The 23,117-nt window shown below is 49.7% G+C and overlaps 1 protein-coding gene across 1 annotated transcript in view; it reads right to left on the reverse strand.

The window, feature by feature from the left end:
• Positions 1-23,117, reverse strand: part of GALNT18 (polypeptide N-acetylgalactosaminyltransferase 18) — a 352,446-nt gene that overhangs the window by 265,286 nt on the left and 64,043 nt on the right. The window lies entirely within an intron of this gene.

Below are 23,117 nucleotides of genomic sequence, written 5' to 3' on the forward strand. Positions count from 1 at the left end.
CAGGTAGTGTGTGAAGCTGTAACCCTACAGAAAGCATGGAGGGCTTCCCACAGAGCTTCTTGGCTGCGGTCCAAGGCTGGCTCTTGGTCAAAGCTGGGGGTGTCATTAGGTTGCCGGATAAGGGCTTTCTAATGGTTGGACACATAATTGAGAACCAAAGCATCAGGAAGGCTGAATTGCTAACATATCCCTCAGCCTACCCTCTCAGCAAGGCCAGGGCAGGAACCTAACAGCAGATAATCTGCAGTCTGCATCACTGATGGAAACTGAAATGCCAGGTGACTAAGTGGACAGCAACAAGGGTGTTTAATAATTATAATAATAATAATAATAATAGTAATAACAACAACAACTAGACTCATCTTTTGGAAGGTCATACGGCTCAAAGTCTGGGGTCTGTTCAAGGGCCAAAGCTGGGCCTAGACATACCTGCCCCATCATAGTGACCAGCACATCACCCTTGTCCCCTGTCTACGGGGCTACTCCCCAGACTTTAGGTAATCGACAGGCCCCTGAAAATACTGCAGCCATCTGGCCCTGGAAATTCCTGCCTATCTTGCCAAAGCTAGCAAGAACTCCTGTTGAGCAGTTCCCAGGAATGAGCTCCGCCTTCACAGTGACACTATTAGTGACGTGACGCTACCTGCAGTGTACAGAGTAGAAACTCACATAGCTGGCACGCGATGGCGCAGGATTCAAACCCAGATCTGCCCTGTTGCAAATCCTGCCACCTTCGGCATACCCAATGGCGTCGACGCCCTCCAACGCCGTTCAAATGCCACAGTTCACTATACCCTCCAAGCCGCACCATGCAGGTCTCCCTGAAGAGCTGCCAGGAGTGAGAGGACGGTCACTCAGAGGCAGACATGTGTCACATCTCCAGATCGCCAAAGCCAGGCCTCTGTGGCACTGAGTCAGGCCTCACAGCGGCCACCCTGATCTCTCTACATTGCCTGTTCTCCAAAACAGCTATTTATAAACCTCATTTACACAAAAAGAACAGCACATTCTGGCTTTTTTCCTGCACTTTAAAGAACCAAGTTATGGATGAAGGAAATACGATGGAAATGTTAGCCAATCACGGGTTTGCCCTGGTGCACATCTGTGTATCCATCGTTTCTCCCGGTGCCATTTTAACAGACGCTTCTCCTCTCTGCCTCATTATCTCCTGCTCTCCTCTGTGCTCCTAAACAAAGACAACGTGGGCATACATCCAGGGCTTGCTTACCTCTCACCTGGCAGAGGGAGCAGGAAGGGACAAGTCACCCTCCCTGGCCCCTTAGGAAATGACAGTACAAAGACCTAACATGGATTGAACCCTTAGGAAATGCCAGCACTGTTTACACTGTCTTATCTTACTCTGTCCTCACCATTCTTCATGTTACTACCCCTATCTTACAGATCAGGAAACTGAGGCTTGGAGAGGTCAGGCAGCTTATCCAAGGTCCCACAGCTGAAAAGGGATGAAGCCAAGACTTGAATTATGGCAATGTGAGCCTGGTATCTGGGCCTTTGACTGTGGCCAGTTGGTCCTGGACCTTGACCATAGCTATTCAATACTAAAAAAGTCCAGTGGTGATCCCCATTACCAACGTGATGGCTCCCAAGGGAAGATGGTGTTCTAAGAGGCAGAGGATGACCATGCATGAGATTTCCCAAGGAGCTCTGCAGGCCAGGCATGGAGGCATGTGAGCCCATGGTAGGTGTCATATAAAAGGGGGGGGGGGGACAGCTACTGAGCAGCCATTTGATCTCACCATTACCTTGAATCATGGCTTTCAAGCACTCAGTCATTCATTTAACAAATATTTGTGAAATACTTACTCTAGGTCAGACCCTTTGCTGTGTGCTGCTAATGCAAAGGTAAATATGACACAGTGTTGTCCTCAAGGTGTTTAGCCAGTCAGTGAGACAGACGAGCCAAAGCCACCGACACACCCACTAAGGGGTGGCACTATCCTGGCCCAAGACACGGGCTCTCCATGTCTGCATGACTTGAAAACTTCCATCTTTCCCCAGGCCATCTTCTTTTCCACTAGCATTTCCCTTGTTTTACTTAGCAGGCAAATTTGGAACGTGTGCAATAGAACCTGTGCATTCCTTGCTGGCTTCTTGATGTATTCTTCATGCTGTGTTTACAAATGCAACTGCAGACACAAATTACTCCTGCCACCTGTCCTGTGAGACATGCTGGTGGCCTTTCATTGTTTGATGCTGTTGATGTTCCTTATGCAGCAGTGGTACATAAGGAGTCTGCTCCTGCCTTCTCCAGCGTGACAGGAAAAGTGTCCGACGCAGTGGAGACAATGCGGGACGGGGAGCCAGCAGACCTGGTTCGGGCCCTGGCTTTGCCACCGTCTTCTGAGTGACCCAGGCAAGGCTGTTAACTGCTCTGAAATTGAATTTCCTTATCTTTAAACTAAGGAGACTGAACAAGGAGCCCCATTAGGTCCCTACTAAAGTCCCATGGAGCATCTAGAATCCTGTCCAAAAACACACACAGTAATTCATGGGTTGGTCCAAACAAGTTGGTCTTTCAATCTATGTTCTCTCTCCAACCATTCCTGCCTATACTTTTAAGGATCCTGTATAGGGAAAGACCTGAATTATCAAGACTGTGGGCTAGACTGGGCACACAGTAAAGTTCACTGAGCACGAAAGTGCTGAGCATTTATGAGCCCACCAATTTATCCACACAACCTTGTTGAACTTGGTCCAGCAACTCAGTAATAGAGGTACTATTATTATCTCTATTTTACAGAGGAGGACTAGACTGGCTAGCAAAGTTCCCAAGATCACACAGCTCATAGATACCAGGCCAGGCTTCCTAGCCATGTCTGTCTGCTCCAAGGCTCAAGTGTTAAGGCACGTTGCTCTCCTGCTTCCCGAGGAAGGCCAGGCAGGCTCTGGGGTGGCAGAGGTAGGTGACAGGAATGAGAATGGGGCTCCCTTTCCCTTTCTTTCATCATCACTGGACATTGCTGTTCTTGCTCCTGCTAATGTCTCCCTTCGTTACATCAGGTCCCGCCTTTGTGGCTCTTCAGCTGAGGAAACCAGCCAAGACCTTAGGTAACTCCATGTCTTGGAAATGAAAACTGAGACAAAGAAAAAAGGCCCCTGGTGCCCGCATGCCACTTCGCTAGATCACAGGTAGGGTGACTCTCCAAAGAGAAGGCCTCACAGAGTGCACTAATGGGATTTAGCGAAATGGTGTTCAGCTTCCTATGTAGTGGTCACAGATATGGCTTCTCCCACCGTTACCATGGCATATGTGTCCCTTCTTTGGAAAAACAATGACTGGAAATCACACTGGTGCTTCAAGGCAGAATTGTGTGTCAGGAAAGAACAAGGCTTGGCCAAAGCCAGTCAGCACCATTATCTAGTTTCTTATTTGATTTTCTCAACGGTATGCAATGCTCATGCCCCCTGGATTTGTTTGGGCTGTCTCACGCAGTTACATTTTACTCTCTATAAAGAAGGCTCGCTATGAATCAGGCATTATTGTAAGTGCTTTATCAGTTTTAACTCAGCCAATCCTCAAAACAGCACTATGGGATAGGTGCTGTTAGCCCTCTTCCAAAGATGAGAAAATAAAGCACAGAGAAGTTATATCACTTGCCCAAGGTCACACGCTAATAAGGGGGAAGACCTGACTCAAACCCAGGCAGTCTATTGCCACTGTCTGTATTTTTAACCACTGTGCTACCCAGAGTATGTTTGCTAGGAATCCATTCAAGATACAAATAAAAACAAATACATTGTATCTTTGTAACACTTCTAAGATGGATTCCCAAGTCAGAAAAAAAAAAAAAAAAAAAAAAAACCCTTTAACTGTGTTTCTTAGGAGAGAGCTTAGAAAATGTGGTCTCCAGGAGACAGGTGATTTTGTAGGTCTGCATGGTGTCTAGACAGGCGGCCAAGGAGAAAGGATCTGTCCGTATGTCTCCAGGGCTGCCCAAGGAAAGGGAGCCCGCCGTGAGATGATAGCTCCCTGTGATTAGACAGAAATAGCCCAGCCATGGAGGAGAGCCAGCCACCAGGCTGGCCAGGGCTGGAAGAAACAGCTTATAAAAACAGTGCTGCCCAAAACTAGTTCTTGGACTTCCTGTAATAGAACCATCTTGGGATTTTATCAAAAATACAGATTCAGGACCTCACTCCAGACCCATGAATAGAAATCTCCAGAGGGAGAGGAGGGAATGAGATAGTAGTATAACCTTAAAACCACCTGAATCTTTCACAAGCTCCCTGAGTGTTCCGATGACAGGAAGTTTGGAGTCCTCTGCCATAAAACCTGATGGCTCTATTTGCCATAAGTCTCTGCGCACTGCGCATCCTCAGGAAATACGATGCAGTCACTGGAATGACTTACTGCCCAGCCCCAGCCCCGTGACTGAGTTTAATCTGATACTAACATGCTGTAATAACAAGAATGAGAGCTACTGATTATTGAGCATCTCCTATGGGCCAGACACTGTGCTGAGTGCTTTAACCTTATTTATGCTCATCCTCATCACAGTCCATGCTTTACTTAGGATCAACCTCATTTTACTGATGGTGAAATTAAGGCTTGGGGAGTCTGGGTGACTACCTCAAGGCTACAGAAAAAGCAAGCGGCGGAGACAGAATTCAGACCCAGTCTGTCACCTTGATCACTCTGAGCCCAAGGTCAGTGCTACAAACAGTCCACCCGCTGCCATCGTCCTTCAGGCCACAGCTGGGGCTGGGAAGGCCCCTCAGTAAGGAAAACAGCATCCTTTGCACAGCACCCGCTGGACCATAGCTGCTCTTCTGCCTGCACAGCCATTTCGGTGGATCCCCCGGGGGCACCGCTCCCCCTGTTCTGACACCAGCCAATGTGCTAGGTTGACACCAGCAGCATTTGGCCTGAGCCTGTACAGTGGGAGAAACTGGGGCATCCCAGTATCAGCAACTGAGGTGAAAACCTGGTTGCTGGGAACAACGACCCGGGGGCTCCTCTCAGGAGCTCATACAGCTCCCCTTCTGCAGATGGAAGGAACGGTGTCCATCCAGCTGACCTGAGGGCGAGTCCTTGCTTCGGAGATGTATGCATTCGGCAGGCCGCTCACCCTGAGAGTGAATCTACCAATGGTGATATGAACGAGGGCCTCACTGGGCCTCTGGATGGCTTAAAGGAAACACTATCTGGAAAGTACCTGGTCCTGGCCACGCACATTGTAAGTGCCCAGATCTCACCTCTTTACTCCTGCCATTGTCTTCTTTAATTTCTTGGGTATCGTCCCCAGCTGGACAACACTGCCAGTCTTCCTACTCAGGCCTCCAGTAAACACGGGGTGCTCTTTTGCCGGCAGGGGTACCCCCATCCCCCACTCTCCCACTGTTGGAGCTCCAGGGGGCCCTAGGCTCCCCTATTTACTCAGCTCCAGGATGCAGGCTTCCCAAGAGAAGAGGCTTAACTGTCCTGTTCTCTGTTACCTCCTCGGGCTAGCAGCATGCCTGGCAGGGAGCGGGCACTCAGTACTCGCCAAATGAATAATTCAGTCACTGGACAAATGGGAACTGAGCCCTTGCTCTATGCAGGGCCCAGTGCTGTGGATGAACCCATCCGGAGCATGTGGTTCTGCCCTCGGATCTGACAGTGAGTCTCCCTCTCAAGGGCTCCTCTTGCCCTCAAGTGTGGCTAAGTCAGCAGGGGAGCCCCACACTCCTGGCATCCCTGCTCCTGCACTCATTTTTGTCCTGGGACAAGCCTCCTAGAGAGAGATATCAGACCACCCCCTTCTTCTGGAACTTTCCATGTAATCCTAAAGCCAGAATGAAGCCCAGACACCTCTCCTGAGCAGCAAGCAGGTAGCCAACCCTCGGCCTGGCTGCCACTCCAAAGAAATGTCCTGACACACTGTCACTGATCACAGCCTCCTGCAGAAAAACCCACAGGCAAGAGAACCCTACAGCCTCCCCTGAGAAGGGCCCCCGGAGGACCCAGCCTCAACAGTGAAAGCACCAACCAGCCAAGACACCGGATTGTTGGAAACACAGAAGGAAGCTGGCCCCAGGGGAGGCTTCAGAAAGTTCCAGACCTCCCTGCCCCCACCAATGGACTAATGGATCCATCTCAATTACTTAAGTTTATTTACCGATCGTTATAGACTTCGCCCGAAGGCTGGAAGAAAAGCTATGTCTGGGTCTTAGGAAACAAAACAAAGCAAAACAAAACCTTAGCACCAAAGCATTGGAAGGGGCTGCCAAAAGAAGATTGATCAGAAATAATCTCTTAGACTCTAAAGGATGTCAACGGCGGATCAGAAGTTGCTGTGCGCAAATGTGATGCATGGCTTTGACAACGGCACCTGGCAGAGGCGAAGGGTAATGGCATTCCAGTACCAACCACGGGAGGGAGAGTGGAAAAGGGCCCGGGGGCCAGGGATCCAAAGGCCAGCGTGTCACCTGCAGTTCCGCCCCTCCCCAACTAGGCAACCTTGGACAAGGGGCTTAACCCTTCTGGGTCTGTTTCCTTCTCTGAAAACTGAAGTGATGGGATCAGATCATCCTAAACATATTTTGGGTTCTAAAAACTCTTTTGCACCTCCATGTCAATATTTCAGAGACAGAGATAGTTCTGGCTCCTTAGCATGCTTTCTTCTCCACAGCTAAGGCAGTGTCCCCATAACCTTGGCGAAGGGCCCTAGAAGGTGCAGGATAATTGTTTCTCTGCCTTGTTGCTATGGAAACTTGCAACTCCTGCATCACCAGCGCTAGGACAATGGCGTGCCTAGAGCTCCTGGGGGGTTTGAGTTTGTTTTGTCCACGTGTAGCGTATGAATGCCGAAGCGCTCGCAAAGCAGAAGGCAATGGCTTGCTGATATGAGTCACTGCTACTTCCCCTTTAATCTCAAAGCTTCGTTAGAAAGCTTGGGGTTGTGGCGAGCGATCACATTAGCCATTCTGAGACTCCACTGAGGGGCTCGCACGATAAGAGCATCCCTTGGCCCTGATCTTGCCTTCTGTGGGCTTCTGCTGGCTGGCTCGGCGACTGCACCATGATGCTTTACGACTTTCTTGCCACTTCTGATGTTGCCCTTCCCAGGATGCCCTCAGCAAGTACTGAACGACAGCATAGCACCTGTTTGTGACTCTATCTTGCAAACACATTAACTCAGCAGAAACATGTGTCAGAAACCAGGTCTTTGAAGGCCTGAACAACACGTGTAATTGGCAAAAAGGCCAATGGTGGTGGTGCTGTCTACTTAGACTTTGAGTTGTCAGAGGGGGAGAGTGGGTTTGGAAATCTTCCCAGTCCATATTAACCCCAGAAAACACATCAGATTGGCTAAAAGATCGGTGCCGTCTTTCGATTCTCTTTTCAACAGTGGTAGGCGCTTCGGAAAACTGAAATGTGACCACTTAAGAGTCACTACCTTGCTTCTGACAAAACAGGGACAAACAACAGGCCTCCTTGCTTGTCCCACATCCAGTCCTAAGACCACAGTCTCCCCCTCCCCCCAGCTGAGATGAACGGGGGACACCGTGACTGCTGAGGTTTCTCACCGTCACACCCCACACCGACAAGCTCTTCTTCTCGCCAAGCAGGGGCCGCTGCCCACACTTCCATGCACACCCATCACCAGCTCCTCCATTGCTCCCACACATGTGGGCACCACATCTTCTCTGAACCCTACCTCCACTGCCTCCCTCACTTAGAGAGTGAGCTCTGCCCAAACAGTGACCGGCTACCGTGTTTCCAGGGTCTCCATCCCAGGAGTTGTTGGCCCCAGCCTTGCGGATCTGTGACAGGTGTGGGTCCCAGCTGCAGAGCCCGCTGCAGGGGTCTGAGGGAAAATGGGATCTGTGACCGAGACGTGCACTGTCGCAGCTTTACCGCTCACAGCAGGAATGGTCCAATTGGACCTCCTTGCCGCCCGCCCCCCCCCCATCCTGTGCCCACTACCCTAGCTGGCTGAAGTGACAGGGGTGTGGTGCGGGATAAAGGGGGCTCGGTGGGGACTCTGGACACCCCCCTGCAGTCATGCCTTTAGTTTCAGGTCAGGATGTCCGTTCTCTGCTGCTATCTTACTATGTTCGGGCTGCTAACATAACAAAATACTACAGACTGGGAGGTTTATAAACAACAGAAATGTATTTCTTACAGTTATGGAGGCAGGAAGTCCAGGACTGAGATGCCAGCATGGTGGTGCTCTGGTCAGGGCTCTACTTCATAGCCAGCACCTCTTTCTGTGTCACACAAGGTGGGAGAGGCTAGGGAGCTCTCTGGGGCCTCTTTCATGAGGGCTCCACCCCACGACCTAATCACCTCCCAAAGCCCCATCTACTGATACCATCATCTAGGGTGTTAGGATTTCAACACATGAATTTGGGGGGCATTCAAACATTCGGACTCCAGCAGCTACCTTGTCCCCACTGTCCCACACCGAAGGCCCGTCTCTGCACAGGGTGGTCACTCATAAGTGTTGCTGAAGGCTTTCCCACCCTGGGGGAGCTGATTGCAGCAGGCCAGGGCCAGAGGTGTGGGAAACAACACAGCGCAGTGCAGCATGGGGAAAAGGGTGGCTTCAGCATTCGGCACACAAGGGTCCAAGCCTCATCTCCTCTCCACGTGCCCACTGACCTAGCACAAATCCCATCCCTCCCTAGGGCCCTGTTCATCTGTAAAGTGAGGGTCTCGAGTTAGACCATGGATTCTTCCATCCTGTGGCTTGAAGATGTGACCCGGGTCTGGAGTGTGTCTCAGTGGGGCAAGTACAGCACTGTCCCCATTTTCTTCCCCTGGTGCTCCAGGCTCTGACAGCTTCTGGAAACACCTGTTCTTCCTGAGACAGGAAAAGCCTTTTCTAAATCATTCTCCCTCTCTCCAGGTCCAAGCCAAGAAGCTTGGAACAATAAAACGCCAGCCTAGTCTTCTGTCACGATTGTCTACAAACCTCATAAAAATTTGCTGCCTTGGACCCAGGAATGGGGAGTACAATTCTTTCTTGTCAGCCTGGAGGGTGCTCAGGCTTCAGGACCGCCCCCCCTCCCCCGCCAAAGGCAAGAAGCAGATAGCAAAGGGGCCAACCAGGACACCAAGACCCCCACAGATGTGGGAGGCCCACTGTCCTCTGATCAGGAGGGTCTAAATTAGGCCTGGCTCACAACTGTCAGCCTCCGTGAAACCAGGGCACATGGTGGAAACTGAGGGAATCCAACCTTCAGTACATGCAGGGAGGGGGCCAATGTGATCTGTGAGCAAGGAGTGCTGGGTCCTGCTGATTTATTTTTAGAGGCACACCTTCCCTTGTTATTAATAACGAAACACTTGGATACCTAAGATCTTATTCTATGTCAAGCATGACACTAAGGGCTTTGGCTGCATTAAGTCATATCATCATTTATTCATTCAACCAAAACTTCAGTGAGCCCTTCGCATGTGCCAGAAGCTGTGCTCGGCACTGAGGCACAGTGTGAAGCCACAGGGCCATGGTTCCTGCCCTCAGGAAGCAAACAGTCTAGGATTATGCTTCTCAAACTTAGGCATGCATTCAAGGAGACTTATCTGGTATGTTAACTCTGGGCCACATCCCCAAATAGTAATCTTAGCTTTTCTCAAGTACCTCATCCTTAATTCACAGTTTGTGAAACACTGGTCTGGTGCTATGGGAGAAGTCCATTACTATGCTCATGTTACAGATGAAGAAACTGAGGCAGAGAGGCTGAATAACTTGCACGGAACACACAGCCCATAAGGGGCAAAGCTGACATAGGAACCCTGCTCTATTTCAGAGCCAGTGTTCTTAATTATTATGCTATCTATCCTGTCTTCCCAAACCTTACCCAAAGAATTATAATTGTATTTACAGAGTAGCAAATCATTTCATTGTGTGTAATCTTTATGACAACCTAACCTTATGGGGTGGGAGTACTATCATTCCCATTTTGTAGATATAAAACTGAGGCTCAGAGGGTGAAGCAGCTTGCTCAAGGTCACATGACCAGCCGGCCCCAGAGCTAAGACTCAAAGTCAGGTCTGTGCCACTGCAAGGCTTAACACATTCTACTTCTTCGGAAAATCCTTTTATAAAGGTGAAGAGGAATCAGACGGAAAGGCAACAACTAAAACCAGCTGTGGACAAAAGGGAAGGACAAAAATGCAAATACCCGGCTAGCAGGTCAGGACCCAGGGGAGAGGGGCTCCTTCCTCCACGGCGTCTGGGGGTACTGACAGGCACCGAACTCCCGAATCACCTGTGCCCCACAGAGCATAACCCACGGACTGGGAATTGCCAACCTGTGTGTATTTGCACTGCTGTGTGGCTCTGTGCTTACCGCTGTACGTGTAGCGTGTGCACAGACCACAAGCGGACATTCACGTGCACGCAGGACCCATGCCACACTCCTTACAATCCCAGCTCCTCGGGAACGCCCTTTTGAAAAAGTCACCTCGTGGTAGGTGGTCCTCCACTGCCCCAACTGGCAGTCACCACCAGATTAAACAGCCTCTGCTGAAAAGTCTTTTCCAGTCCAAAGAGGTTTTAGCAGCTAGAGTGCATGTGTAAAGGTCAGTTCCCCACCCGGGGGATGGCCAAGCCAGGGGAAGGGACAGGAGGCCAGGGAGGGCTGCCTGGGGGATGACATTTGAAATTAGGCATCTCTCTAAGCTGCCTGCAGAGCTGCAGGGCCCAAGAGAAGGCCTGGATCCCAGGGAACTCCGACTTTTTGCCTTTACATGACAAGCCCGTCTATGTAAAGCATCAACTAATCTGCAAGAAAAGGAGGATGAACATCACAGCACCCCAGGAAGGCACTGACCTAACTTCTCCAGGAGCCAAGACATCCTGGGGAAGATCCCAGCTTCTGGGGTTCCCTCTCCCCAGCTTCGCTGCCAGACTGCTAGTGTGAACTCCCTTTCCAGGCGTCTTTGACTCACACTGAGCCCTGACATCCCTGAGAGCTCAAAGGGAGCCCGCTGCCTGGCTATCCCTGGACCACAGCATATTTGAAAGATGGGGTGCACAGGCGGGGTGCCCCAAGTGACAGAGTCCTTAACCAGACTTCGGTCAGGCTACTCCAAATCCTCCTTCCAACTACACCTCAACTTTTGGGCTTCTACATTCATCTCGGCATTGTCCAATTTTAGCAAGAATCCTGCTAAATCAGTTTAGCCAGATTTTCCCCGCAACTCAATATCTGATCGGGTTCCTCATCGCCCGTCGTCCCCCATGTGAGTCTGGTCACGCTGGCACGCCTTCAGCAAGAATCCTGGCAGGTCGATTTAGCCAGAATCCCCTTACCCCTGATGCTTCCTCAGTGACTTCCCATCCACTGACCCCACCCTGCTCCTTGGCTGTAAATCCCCACCTGTCTTGTATTGGAATTGAGGCTGGTTCTACAGAGAGGTCTCTTTTCCCCTATCACCACGATCCTGAATCAAATCTGCTTTTCCTACTTTAACTTCTGTCCAGCTCCGGGGTTTTGTGTGTGTGTATACACAGCCACACCCAGCCCCCTCCCCCAGGCCCTGTGGCACTATCTCTTGCCCGAACCTCTAACAAGGATCTCCTGGCCTCCATCATCACAGCACCTGCACCTTCTCTGTAGCTGTCCAACAGAAAGCAAGTCCCGCCACCATGATGCTTTAAAAGGGAAGATGTCTCCTACCACCCACTGGATAAACCCCAAACCCTGACTTGGCCCTTCACAACCCAGGACCAGCCCACCTGCCTGACATTCCCTACTGCCCAGCCTCCCCCAGTACCCTGACCTCTAGCCATATAAACACATCTGTGTCCCAAAGAGCCCAGTAGATTCCCTGTAGGTTCCTGATTTCTTCCTGGGCCTTCATCCCTCCAGCTTATAAATTCCTGGAGGGCCTGGCACAGAGCAAGCACTGAAACTTCAGATCAGATAGGTGGTGAGTGGCTGGCTGGCTGGCTGGCTGGATTCAAGAAGTCCTTTTTTGGCTCCTGTCATCTTCATCTGATGTCTCCCTGGGAGGCAAACAGCCTGACCAGACATTTTCAAACACACTAGTAGCTTGGTCTCCACTTTTAAACTGAATAATGTGAAAGATGAGGATAATAGTACCTCCACTGTAGTGCTTTTGTGAGGCTTCAATGAGAAAATGTATATAGCAAGTAGTGAGCCCTGTCCTGACACATAGCAGGTGCACAACAAACTACAGCCGCTGCTCTTGGAACAAAGTGCTCTATGGAGCCTCCTGCCTTCCCATGGGCAGGGCCGAGGTCTTCCAGCCTCTCCCAGTTCTGGGGAAGATGGATCTTTCCTGGAGGCTGGAGTGAAGGGTGGGGGCAGCCACAGAGGAGCCCGTGGCCTACTTTGCGCAATTTTAGGCTCAGGCAAGGCCCCAGACGGTAAGTGACGTAAAGAGCACTCGAAGCCGGCTGCAGATAATGAGGCCCGGGGGACAGGGTACTCAGGGTGGCGCTCCCCAGCAGCCTCTGGCGGTGCCCACAGCTCAGGCCTCTGCGAAGTTGCCAGGCATTCCTCCCCCTCCACAAACAAAGGGAGGCAATCCCTGTCACCCCGGGCTTCAGGGAAGCTTCTCTCCAGCACCCATTTGTGAAGTCAGGAAGAGTTAAGACAAAGCTGCTCTACAGAACACAAAAGCCTGCCTGTGCAAGCCAGCCCTCGAACCCCTGCTACCAGGATTATTCAGGTCCTCACAGGTCTGCCAGCATCCATACACAGGCTTCTAGCTCAAATTCCTTCCATGCTGCAAGCAGGGTGGGCAGTACTGATATAGGTCTCATTCAGTCCCTCCCCAGCCTACAGTCCACTCATTGGAGGCTCCCTATTGCCCTCCAGAGAAACTCCAAACTCTTTGGGGCGGCATTCAAGGCCTTTCCCAGCCCTTCCAGCCTCTGATCCTGCCCCACATACTCCATCTGCCATTCCTGGGATACACCAGGTTTGCTCACACTTGCAGGCATCTGCGTGTGCACTTCCCTCAGCCTGAAACACCCCAAAGTCACTCATTGAGAAAGTGACTGAGCCAGGACTCCAGGCCCTTTCTTTTGACTCTGAGTTCCACACTCCTTGGGTGGGAAGGACCAGGGGATTCCAGAACATCCCAGCCCCATGGTGCTAGGATCCCAGGACAGACCTTTTCCATGTCTCACATCCCAGATTCTCTGAATTTGCCCTCGCTACAACTCTCTGGGTGTCACTGTAAGCACCCAGTCTTTGGCTTCCCAAATCAAGCCAGCACAGACTACCATCTGCATCCCCAAGGGTTTGAAGGCTCAGCTGTAAAAGAGAACACAAGCTGACATTCCCAATTAACTTTGTTCTCACTCTCAGTCACCGTGCACTGTGCGGCACACCCCCATGGGACTGCAGGAGACAGGAGTCCAGGGAGCGGAGGCTGGCCCTGGCCCCCGGGCCACAGGGAAGCACCTCTCCAACACCCGTTTGGGAAGGCCCTGAGATGTAAGACAAACTGCTCCATCCAACACAAAGACTCTTGTCCCAGCTCATCCTCGTGTCCCTGCCACTTGGCTCACAGGAACCTCTCTGCAGCCTCCACTCCTGCTGACAGCCACACCTCCTGGGGGCCCTGGGCCAGGGACCTCCCCATCTGTCAGGAGGGGGGCCTCTGAGGGCCTTGTGGCCATGTGCACAAAACCATCACCGCCCTCCATCAATGGCGCTGCACATCCTAACAAGTTTGAATCACAAGGGTCAGGCACACAAGAGCGAACACCCATGCAACTTCCCTTTTTCCCAGCAACAAACTCTACTTTGACATGCTAAAAGTCTCCTCAGCAACGCAGTACCTGTAAACTCAATAAACAGATCTCTGTGCTGTGAGCAGAAGATTTAATGCACATACAAAATCTTTACTGCTGATCACGACAGGAATTTTCCTGGTAGACAATGGATGCTTCATCCATACTCTCACTCATACTAATGCACTTGACTAGTTAGAACACCCAAGTTATGGCTGGGCACGTGACTACACAGAAGAAAGACTACATTTCCCAGTTTTCCTTAAAGTTAGGTGTGGTCAAGTGACCATATTCTGGACAACAGGACATAGGAGGCCATGGTATGTATGACTTCCAGGAATTATCCTTGGAGGGGAAAAATGTTCCCTTCTCCTCCTTCCTTTTTCCTGCTGTCTAGAATACACACATAATGATTGGAGCTGGAGCAGCCCTTGGTACCACAAGTTGGAAGGCTCATGTTAAAGATGACAGCAACAAACTACAAACAGCCCCCGGCCCCTGACACTGGGATAGCCAGACCAGCCCCAGACTGCTTAACTACATACTTCTTCAATGTGGGAGAGACTTCCATCCTGCTTTAAGCCACTATTATACTGAGTTTTCTGTCAACTTGCTGCTGAACCTAAATCTAATGGGTATGGCAGATGATCTGAAAAGGCTTGGTTTGCTTTTCTAAGCATCTTCCTCTGCGTCAGTGTCAAACACTGCATGTGGGGCCTCTATGTCCCACATGCTTGGGCATCTTGAGGGAGCTGCTTGTATTCAAATGGAATATGTGATTTCAGTCCTCAGAATTTGGCCCTTAAGATTTCTTATCCACTCTTCAATCTGCCCTTGACCTTCCTGTTTGATATCCACTAGCCAATTTTTCTGGCCTACAATTCTTTCCCGTTATTCCCAGTTTTCTCCTCCACATTGCACACAGGTAGTGTTTACGTGGTCTGCTGGTTTCTAGGTGACTAGCCTCTTTGAACTGTTCTGGCTACAAACCTAGTAACTGGGCTGGGACCCCAAGCACTGACCTTCCTTTGCCCTCACCCTCTAGGAGAGTCTAGCCATGCGAATATCCTTATGGACTCACCTCAGTCTACCCCCAAAGCATGGTGGGGAATCAAAGTCAAGAGCCTATCCTGCCTGATTTGCCTTCTTAAAAAACCAAGCTGCCAGCCAATCCTGATGTGGTCATAGAAGTTAGCCAGGGAAGAGGAAGGCTCACATAATACAGAGGCAAATGCCATTGAAAAGGCAGGTTTTCCTGACAGGATATGACTCTGGTGGCAGCCCTGGGGAGCAGGGAATTGACTGGCATTACAAGGTTACAAATTGTTGCATCCCGTAGCAAAGACACAGAAACAGTGAGTGCTCAGCTCTCAGCCCCTGGGAGAAGTAGCACAGATGATCCCAGCCCAGGTGCAAACACAGAGAGCGCCATCTAGACCACATGACAGTCCCTAGACTCCTGGATTAGCAGGTTGATGGCACCTGATCCCCAGGACCTATGTGCCAAGGACCTCTCAGAGGAAGATGCAGGGGACCTGAAGGCAGTCCTATTCTCACAGCTTTCCAAATGGACATGTTGATTTTTGGCACCTGCCCTTGAGGGCCCTTGACCAACCCTTGTGCCATGTGAGCACAGACTTAAGCAATCTACAAGCCATTCTCCTGTCACAGCCCCGCATGGCTCTTCTGAAAACCCTCCTGCCTTTTCCTTCTCCTTCCTTTTCTTTCCTTGCCACCTGCCTGCCATTCTCTCCGTCTCTCCCTCTCTCTCATGCGCGCCGTAATTTAGAAATAAGGTGTTCCTAAAGTTTTACTAGATTCTCATATTCTAGGTGCATAGGATACTTGGTGACTCATGACAGAGTATGTATGTCTATGGGAGTGAATGGTCTAGAACAGTGCTGTTCAGTAGAACATTCCATGACAAAAACTCTCTATACTTGCACTGTGCAAGAGAGTTGCCACCTGCCACGTGTGGCTTTTGAGCAGTTCAAATGTAGGTAGTGTAACTGAGGAGGTAAAATGTTAATTTTATTTAATTTCATGTCATTTAAATTTAAAAAGCCACATGTGGCTACTGGCTGCCATGTTAAACACTGGAGGTCTCAAGGGGTCAGACAAATAAGCAAATAGCTGTCCTGATACAGATTGATACAGATTCAATAGTTATGAGTTACAATAAACACCATGGTGGGAGCAAACAGTGTATGGTGAGTATGTATAATGGGGGGAATGTAACCTTTCCTGGGATGAGAAAACATTTCTCTAAAGCAGTCACATGTTAATGGATGACCCAACTATAGACATAAAAACAAAACTCTGTAACAAGGAAAAAAAAAAAGCCTCAAAGGAGTTACACCAAAAATCTTTTTCAAATGCCTTATAATGAGTTCGTTTTATTTATATAAACTTGTTTTTAAGTGGGTCAGCTCAACATTATCTATTTCTTTCTGAGGAAATGTAAACTAAATAAAGTTGCTGTCTATTTATATGTGGGCCAAACTTGATTTTTTTTTTTCCTTATGCAACAGAGATCTGTCAAAGACCGGAATGTTCCCCACCCCAGCCTGGAGAAAAGGGGGATAAGATGACTTCAGGACCCCTGAAGCCTGGTCTTTTCAAACGCCACACCTTGCCTTCCACCTTTACAGCTGCTAGAGCCCGAGGTCATCACTGAGGCCAGCGAGGACACAGATTCCCAAAGCCCAGAAATTTCCAAAACCTTTAACTCTTTAGGCTTCCTTAGAGTTAAAGGCTATAGTGGCATTTCCTGGGAGGCCATTATAGCTCATCCCCCTAGTGAAGACAGAGGGAGCTGAAGTCTTTGGAAAAGTTGGTAGATACAGTTGCCATGAGAGCCACCTAAGTGACTGCTCCTTTCCTAGACGGGAATAACACCTTTTAAAAAGGAAAATGACGTCTTTACAAATGCATTCACTAAAAAGAAGGAAAAGGAGAAAGCAGCCAGCAGGGCCTCTAGAGGCCCAGGTCTTCCCTCCAGGGGCAGGTAATGGGGCCTCTGCCCTGTGCTCCGGGGTTTCTGGGCAGTGAGCTGTGTCATGAGAGAAGTATAGCCACTCGTCTGACTTACCTACCAGGGCCAGACTGTGGCAAGGAGCCCAAGACCCTGAGAAAGTTAGTCATCTCCCCTCTGTCCCCCATAACTCTTCATTCAGATGTTCACAGTAGCGGTCGACATGTTGTATTCTTGTTGTTTATGTTTCTGTCACCTCAGAGAGGCCAGAAGCTTCTTGACGGCAGGTGCTAGTTCCATCCATCCCAGCATCCTCACGCCCAGCTCAGGGCCTGGCAGAGAGTAGATGTGAGTAAATGCTGAATGAACGAAAACAGCATATGGACAGCACAGAGTTCAAATCCCAGCCCAGCCTCCCAGTACCTGTGAGAGCTGGGACAAGCTACTTAACCTCAGGGAGCCTCATAGTAGGAATTAAATACGAGGAAGCATTTTGGGACACCTGGGTGGCTCAGTCTGTTGAGCATCCAACTTCAGCTCGGGTCATGATCTCACGGTTCGTGGGTTCGAGCCCCATGTCAGGCTCTGTGCTGACACCTCAGAGCCTAGAGCCTGCTTCAGATTCTGTGTCTCTCTCCCTCTGTCCCTCCTCCACTCATGCTGTCTCTCTCTCAAAACAAATAACATTATAGATAAGAATTTATAAAAAAAAAAAAAAATTATGAAGGAGCATTTTAAGCCCAGCCTGGAGCATTTGAAGGTTCAATAGGCAGGAGCTTATTGTGGACCAAGCTGGAGGGAGGAGAGACCCCCTTAAACACAGGGTGATTCCTATAGACCCCTCTCCCTGACTTAGAGAACTTGCCTTTGTCCAGCAGATGGATCCAATAGCTTAGCTTCCATGTTGGTTTTTCTTTTGACTTTTCTCAGGGAAGGATAGAACCATCTTGATTAAATAACCAAGTGCCACCCTCACCTGTCTCCAGGCCCCTGCCCCATTCCCAGTTACTAATGCTTCACCTGCATTCCTGAGCCATTTCAGGCTGTGATCAGCAGTTTTCTAGGAACCACAGCTTTGGCCGGTGGGCCTTCAGGGCAGACAGCCTGCCGTGTGCATCATTAGTGACCCCAAAGCCCAGGGCAGCTGCAAGTACTGGGTAACACAGCTTTGTGCTTCACCCACTTGTAACTGTTTAGTCTAGGCCAGTAGGTTCTCAAGCTGTTGACCCAGGATCGACAGTATCAGCAGCATCTGGGAACCTGCTAGACAGGCAAACTATGGGGCCCCACCCTACTGCAAACCTACTGAACCACAAACTCGGGAAGTGGGGCCCAGAAATGTGCATTTCACAAGCCCTCCAGAGGATTCTGATGGATTCTCAAGTTTGAGAGGTACCCTGAAGTTCTGCCTGGTTCCCCTTCTTTGATCACACTTCTTCCTGTCCCCAGATTGGCGTCTTCTTCCTATGTTCCATCCAGGGTGGGCCCTGAGGACCTGAACAGACCTACCTGCCAGCTGCCAGGCTAACCCCATCTCTGTATACTTTGCCTTCCTGAGCCAGTATCCCAGGCCAACCACTCTTAGAATCAAGATGCAACCATGCCAAGGCATACCTGCATGGCCCCCAAGCCAGAGGGCAACAGCAGGGAAGGGGAGAAAGCTCCAGGATGGGAAAGGCCTTGGAAACTCGCTGGAAGAAGAGAGAGACTCATGGAAGGCCCTTAGCAGAAGGGAGAAATGTGGAAAGGACTAGGACACAGCAAGCTGCCCCCCCATCCCCAGGCTCCTGCCCGACGGGAGGCCCTGCTAACCAGCTGCCCCCTCCCGAGCCCTTCTAAGCAGCCCTCCTTTTAAGTTTTACTTTCTGCTGAGCTGCAATCGCTCACTGCTGGGTGCCAAGGTTGCCTGCCACGTCCCTGATTGCAAGTCTGCAAATGTGGCCGAGAAATCCATTTAACTCCTAGAAAATGCATGGGCACATCCCTAAGGGAACACAGGGGAATTTGCCGCACAAGGCACAGCCGCTTCCCGGTTCTGCCTGCCTGAGACTTGTGTAATTATACATTGATTACTGCTTGCTCTCTGCACTGCTGGCCCCTGCTCAGCACTTCATAACTACAAAAGGATCCGCTGGTTAGGGGCCAGTGGATCCATCTCTGGTGAGTGGGCTCCTCTGGATCACCATGCTTCCACTGACACTGACACTGCTTCCCCCAATTACAGTTCAATTCTCCATCCTCAGCAGGACTCCTGCGGGAGCAGCCATGCACTCACTGTGACAGCAATTTGTCTAGAGTTGCGGCCCGCAACCACCCCAGAAATTCCCATCCCTGCCTGAAGTATCTCCCCAGTAGGCTTGCCCCCTGTCCCAACCCACCCCAAAATGCCATCCTGACTGCCTCCTCTGCCCTGTCTCTTTTCCAAGGGCATCTGGGTTTGGGGAGGCACAATCACTGTGATGAGAGGGGGCCACAGAGATGTGGGGATATGTGGTGAGTGGCAGGCATAGGTAGTCTCAGAGGTGACATGATCTGAAATATCTCAGGAAGCATCTATAATCTGTATCTCTAGTATTTCCCCATGTACCTTCTATGAAGGACATAATCTGGCCGGTAGCAGGTATTATGTGGGGGGAAGAGAGGGGGGCTTGAGGTAGAGACTTCTGTGGCCAAATACATGTGGAACACCCTAGAAGTAAATCAGGCTTTACTACTATAAGGTGTCATAGAACTCTGTATTTAGGTCATTCCCAAAGAAAGATTTCCACAGAAATCTGTGTAAATCTGTGTATTTCTCCACAGAACCCTATTCCATAGAGTGCACACAGACCTAGTGTTCCATGGAACCCACTTTGGGAACTAGAACTCTCTCAGCAGCTATGTTGTGAAAAGTGTGCTGGCTTCCTTGTGGGGCTTATACACATCCACCTCTCCCCCAGATGCTCAATATATAGGAAGTGTTAATGGAGAGGCAAGAACAGCCAGATTTGAAGCCTGAAGGGCCCTGCTGCAGACAGTGCTTGTCTGAGCCTATGCCCCTTCCCCCCCCCCCCAAGGGTGAGGAGCCTGGAAGGAGTGGGAAGAGAGGGGTAGGCAACTGGGGTTGTTCCTAAGTAGCATGCTGGTCAGGAAATCCAGAATCCTTGACCCTACTCTTGTAGACACCTTCCCAGGCACTTGGAATTCATGGTCACATTAAATCCTACCAACAACCCAGTAGAGTATGTCATTATTACCATTTTATAGATGTAGAAACTGAGATCCAAAGTCGCTAAGAAACCAGCAGGATTTGAACCAAGATGCTGAATGATGAGCCCTACTAAGGACCCTGACAGGAGCCCTGGCTGTCTGGGGAAGGGCAAAGGGCAGAGCTGACTGACCATATCCACCTGCCACCACCATCCATGACAATCAAGATGCCAAGGACCTGGCCCCTCTCTGGCAGCTGGCAGGCTGCTGGGGCCTCTTTTATCAGATTGAACTTGTGAGCACTTTCTTGACATGGTGTAAACATTTGCCAGGAACAGGGTTCTTATCTTCCCAAACCCCCACTTAATCCCAGTGCTGGTGCTTAGGGGCATCAGACTTCGATAGCACCGCCCAGGAGTGGGCACATGTCAGCATGTGAAAACATGGGTTTAGCGCATGTCCCCTGTGATAAAAGTCGCCCAGGCCCTGGTTTCTGACTTGAACCTGCTCTGTTTGTTTTGGGAAATCTAATTATTCTATGCAAAGTAATTCCCTGCACCCCATAATTTCCAACAGAGTAATCCCAGACCTGGCGAAGACATTCAGCAGCAGTGTTTGCATATCCAAACACACTCAGGCAGACCTTTCCCAACTTCCCAGAGGCCAGGAAGTCCTAGAGGGAAGCAAGGGAGCAGGGAGAAACACTTTTGGTGCCAAAGAAATGACAGAGCTCACACTCCCTCTGGATAGCCAGACCAGCGGCAGACTGGTGAGCAGCTCCAAACACAAGTGGCCACTTCCTGCATTTGCCCTATCCATCCAAATTTTTATTCATCAGATTTTATTCTGTGCCAAGAAAGGATTGCAGAACATTCCCTGGTCAACAAAAAGTGACTGTCTCATGGGGTCTTTATTTATACATATATATTTTTTAACGTTTATTCATTTTTGAGAGACAGAGAGAGACAAAGTACGATCAGGGGAGGGGCAGAGAGAGAGGGAGACACAGAATCCGAAACAGGTTCCAGGCTCCGAGCTGTCAGCACAGAGCCCGACGCGGGGCTCGAACCCATGAACCACAAGATCAAGACCTGAACTGAAGTCAGACACTTAAACTGACTGAGCCACCCAGGCACCCCTTGGGGTCTTTATTTATAAAGTGAGTGGAATTGAACTGATATCTGTGAGCATCAGCTATGTGAACAGTTTTAATTCACTGAATCTTCATTACAGTGCTATGAGGTATGCAATAGTATCCCCAGTTTCTAAAGGGAAGACTGAAGCTCAAGGAAGGTACATTACAAGGAAGCTACAGGTCACACAGCCATGCTGACCTGTTATCAGGACTCAACCTCTTTCCTCCTTATCATCCAGTCCTGGGCTTGAAAAGCCTGGCTTAAAAGCACCAGCCTCAGTCTAGGATAACTCCTGTTGACACAGTCATGTGCAGAACAGAATCTGCCTTAGCACCAGCTAACAATGGTGGATTCTGGAAAAGAGTGGAGATCCTAGCTGGCTATCAGGCAGCCAGGGCTCCTCATGGTATGGATACAGGTTTGGCTACCCCACAGCTGTGCCTGGATCTGGGATCCACTGGATTGTAAAACCCCTAGTCCAGACTTGAATCTGCTGCTAAGCATTGAATAATCACACACAATGGGAAGATTTCTCTCCCTTCCCTATCTAAAACACGAGCTTCCCCTACCTCTCATGATGCTTTCTTTTTCACAGGGCTTAGCATGGCCTGACTCTTCATTACATATCTATATGTGTACTTCTTTAGTGTCTAAGACTACCATGGAAACAACAGTTTGAAATTCACTCTAGTTCACACAGTTATCTACAGGGCTAGCACATGCCAGGAACACAGAAGATTCTCAATACCTATTTGTTGGATGAATAAATGAACAGAAGCCCCAGGTGGTCAAACAAGATGCAGGAAAGCACTTGGCTACCTAAACAAGGCACATTTCCTCCGCTGGATGACTTCAGGGCACTGCAAGAACTTGCCAGTGAATGACCATACTCATTTGAATGGTCTCTGATGAGTTCTAGAGAATAGGAGAAAGGAGGTTGGCACTAAGGATCCTGCAGTCCCAGTTTCTAAAGAGAATAAAGAAGTAGATTCTAGTCTACAGACCTTTGGTGGCACCCATTAGAGATTCCAGGAGAATTACACCAGGAATGATCTGAGCACTAGGATCCCAGATGGCCTGCTCTACTGGGATGAATAATGCCTGCCCGCCCCCAAATTCAGGTCCATCTAGAACGTCAGAATGTGACGTTATTTGGAATTAGGGTCTTTGTAGATATAATAAGTTAAGATGAGGTCATAGTGGATTAGAGTGGACCCTAAGCCAATGACTCATGTCTTTATAAGAATAGAAAACAGAGATGCGGAGACACGTAGGAAAGCATACCATGTAAAGACAGAGGAGAGATTGAAGTGATGCATTTACAAGCCAAGGAGCACTAGGACTTGCTGACAACCACTAGGACCTCGGAAAAAGCAAGGAGGGATTCTTCCCTAAAGCCCCCAGAGGGAGCATAGCCCTATCAAACACCTTGGCTTTGGACTTCAAGCCTCCAGAACTATGAGACAATATCTTTATGTTGTTTTAAGCCATTCACTCAGCAGTACATTGTTACAACCACCAAGGGCACATCCTGTCAGATTTACCTCATATCCTTAACAGAGTTACCAGAGCAGCAAGGCACTAGTGAAGGCTTCCTGCAAGGTTATGCCTCCCTTGGCCAGAAGGCTAGGCCCTACGGTCAGACGGAACACCCTGGATGGGAGAGACCTCTATTGGACCAGGTGGACTCTTTCTTGAAGAGACAAACTCTTCTCCAAAGAATTTCAGCATGTAACAGGAAAGGCAAAGGTTTGGGGGAAGGCAGGATGCCCTGGACATTAATCCGGTTTGCTTTCTTTCATTTCCTTGCAGTCCTACAACTTAGATCAAATATAAGTCAACGCCAGACATCAGCAGACCATTATTTGCCAAGCAGATCGATCACATGAAGTTGACAGGACCTCAAAGGTCACTTTGTGTAAAAACTATAGGGCTTAAAGGAGAAACCTGGGGCTCAGGGAAAGGAATGGCATTAGATGCCCAAGGACATACAAGGAGGTAGATGCAGAGATAAACCCAGGATTCTTGCTGTCTTGCAGTTGGGTAAATGTAAGGAGCAAAGGTGAAACTCCATTGTATGCTTAAGAAGTCAAC

Source organism: Panthera tigris, chromosome D1, assembly GCF_018350195.1.
Source record: "Panthera tigris isolate Pti1 chromosome D1, P.tigris_Pti1_mat1.1, whole genome shotgun sequence".
NCBI lineage: Eukaryota > Metazoa > Chordata > Mammalia > Carnivora > Felidae > Panthera > Panthera tigris.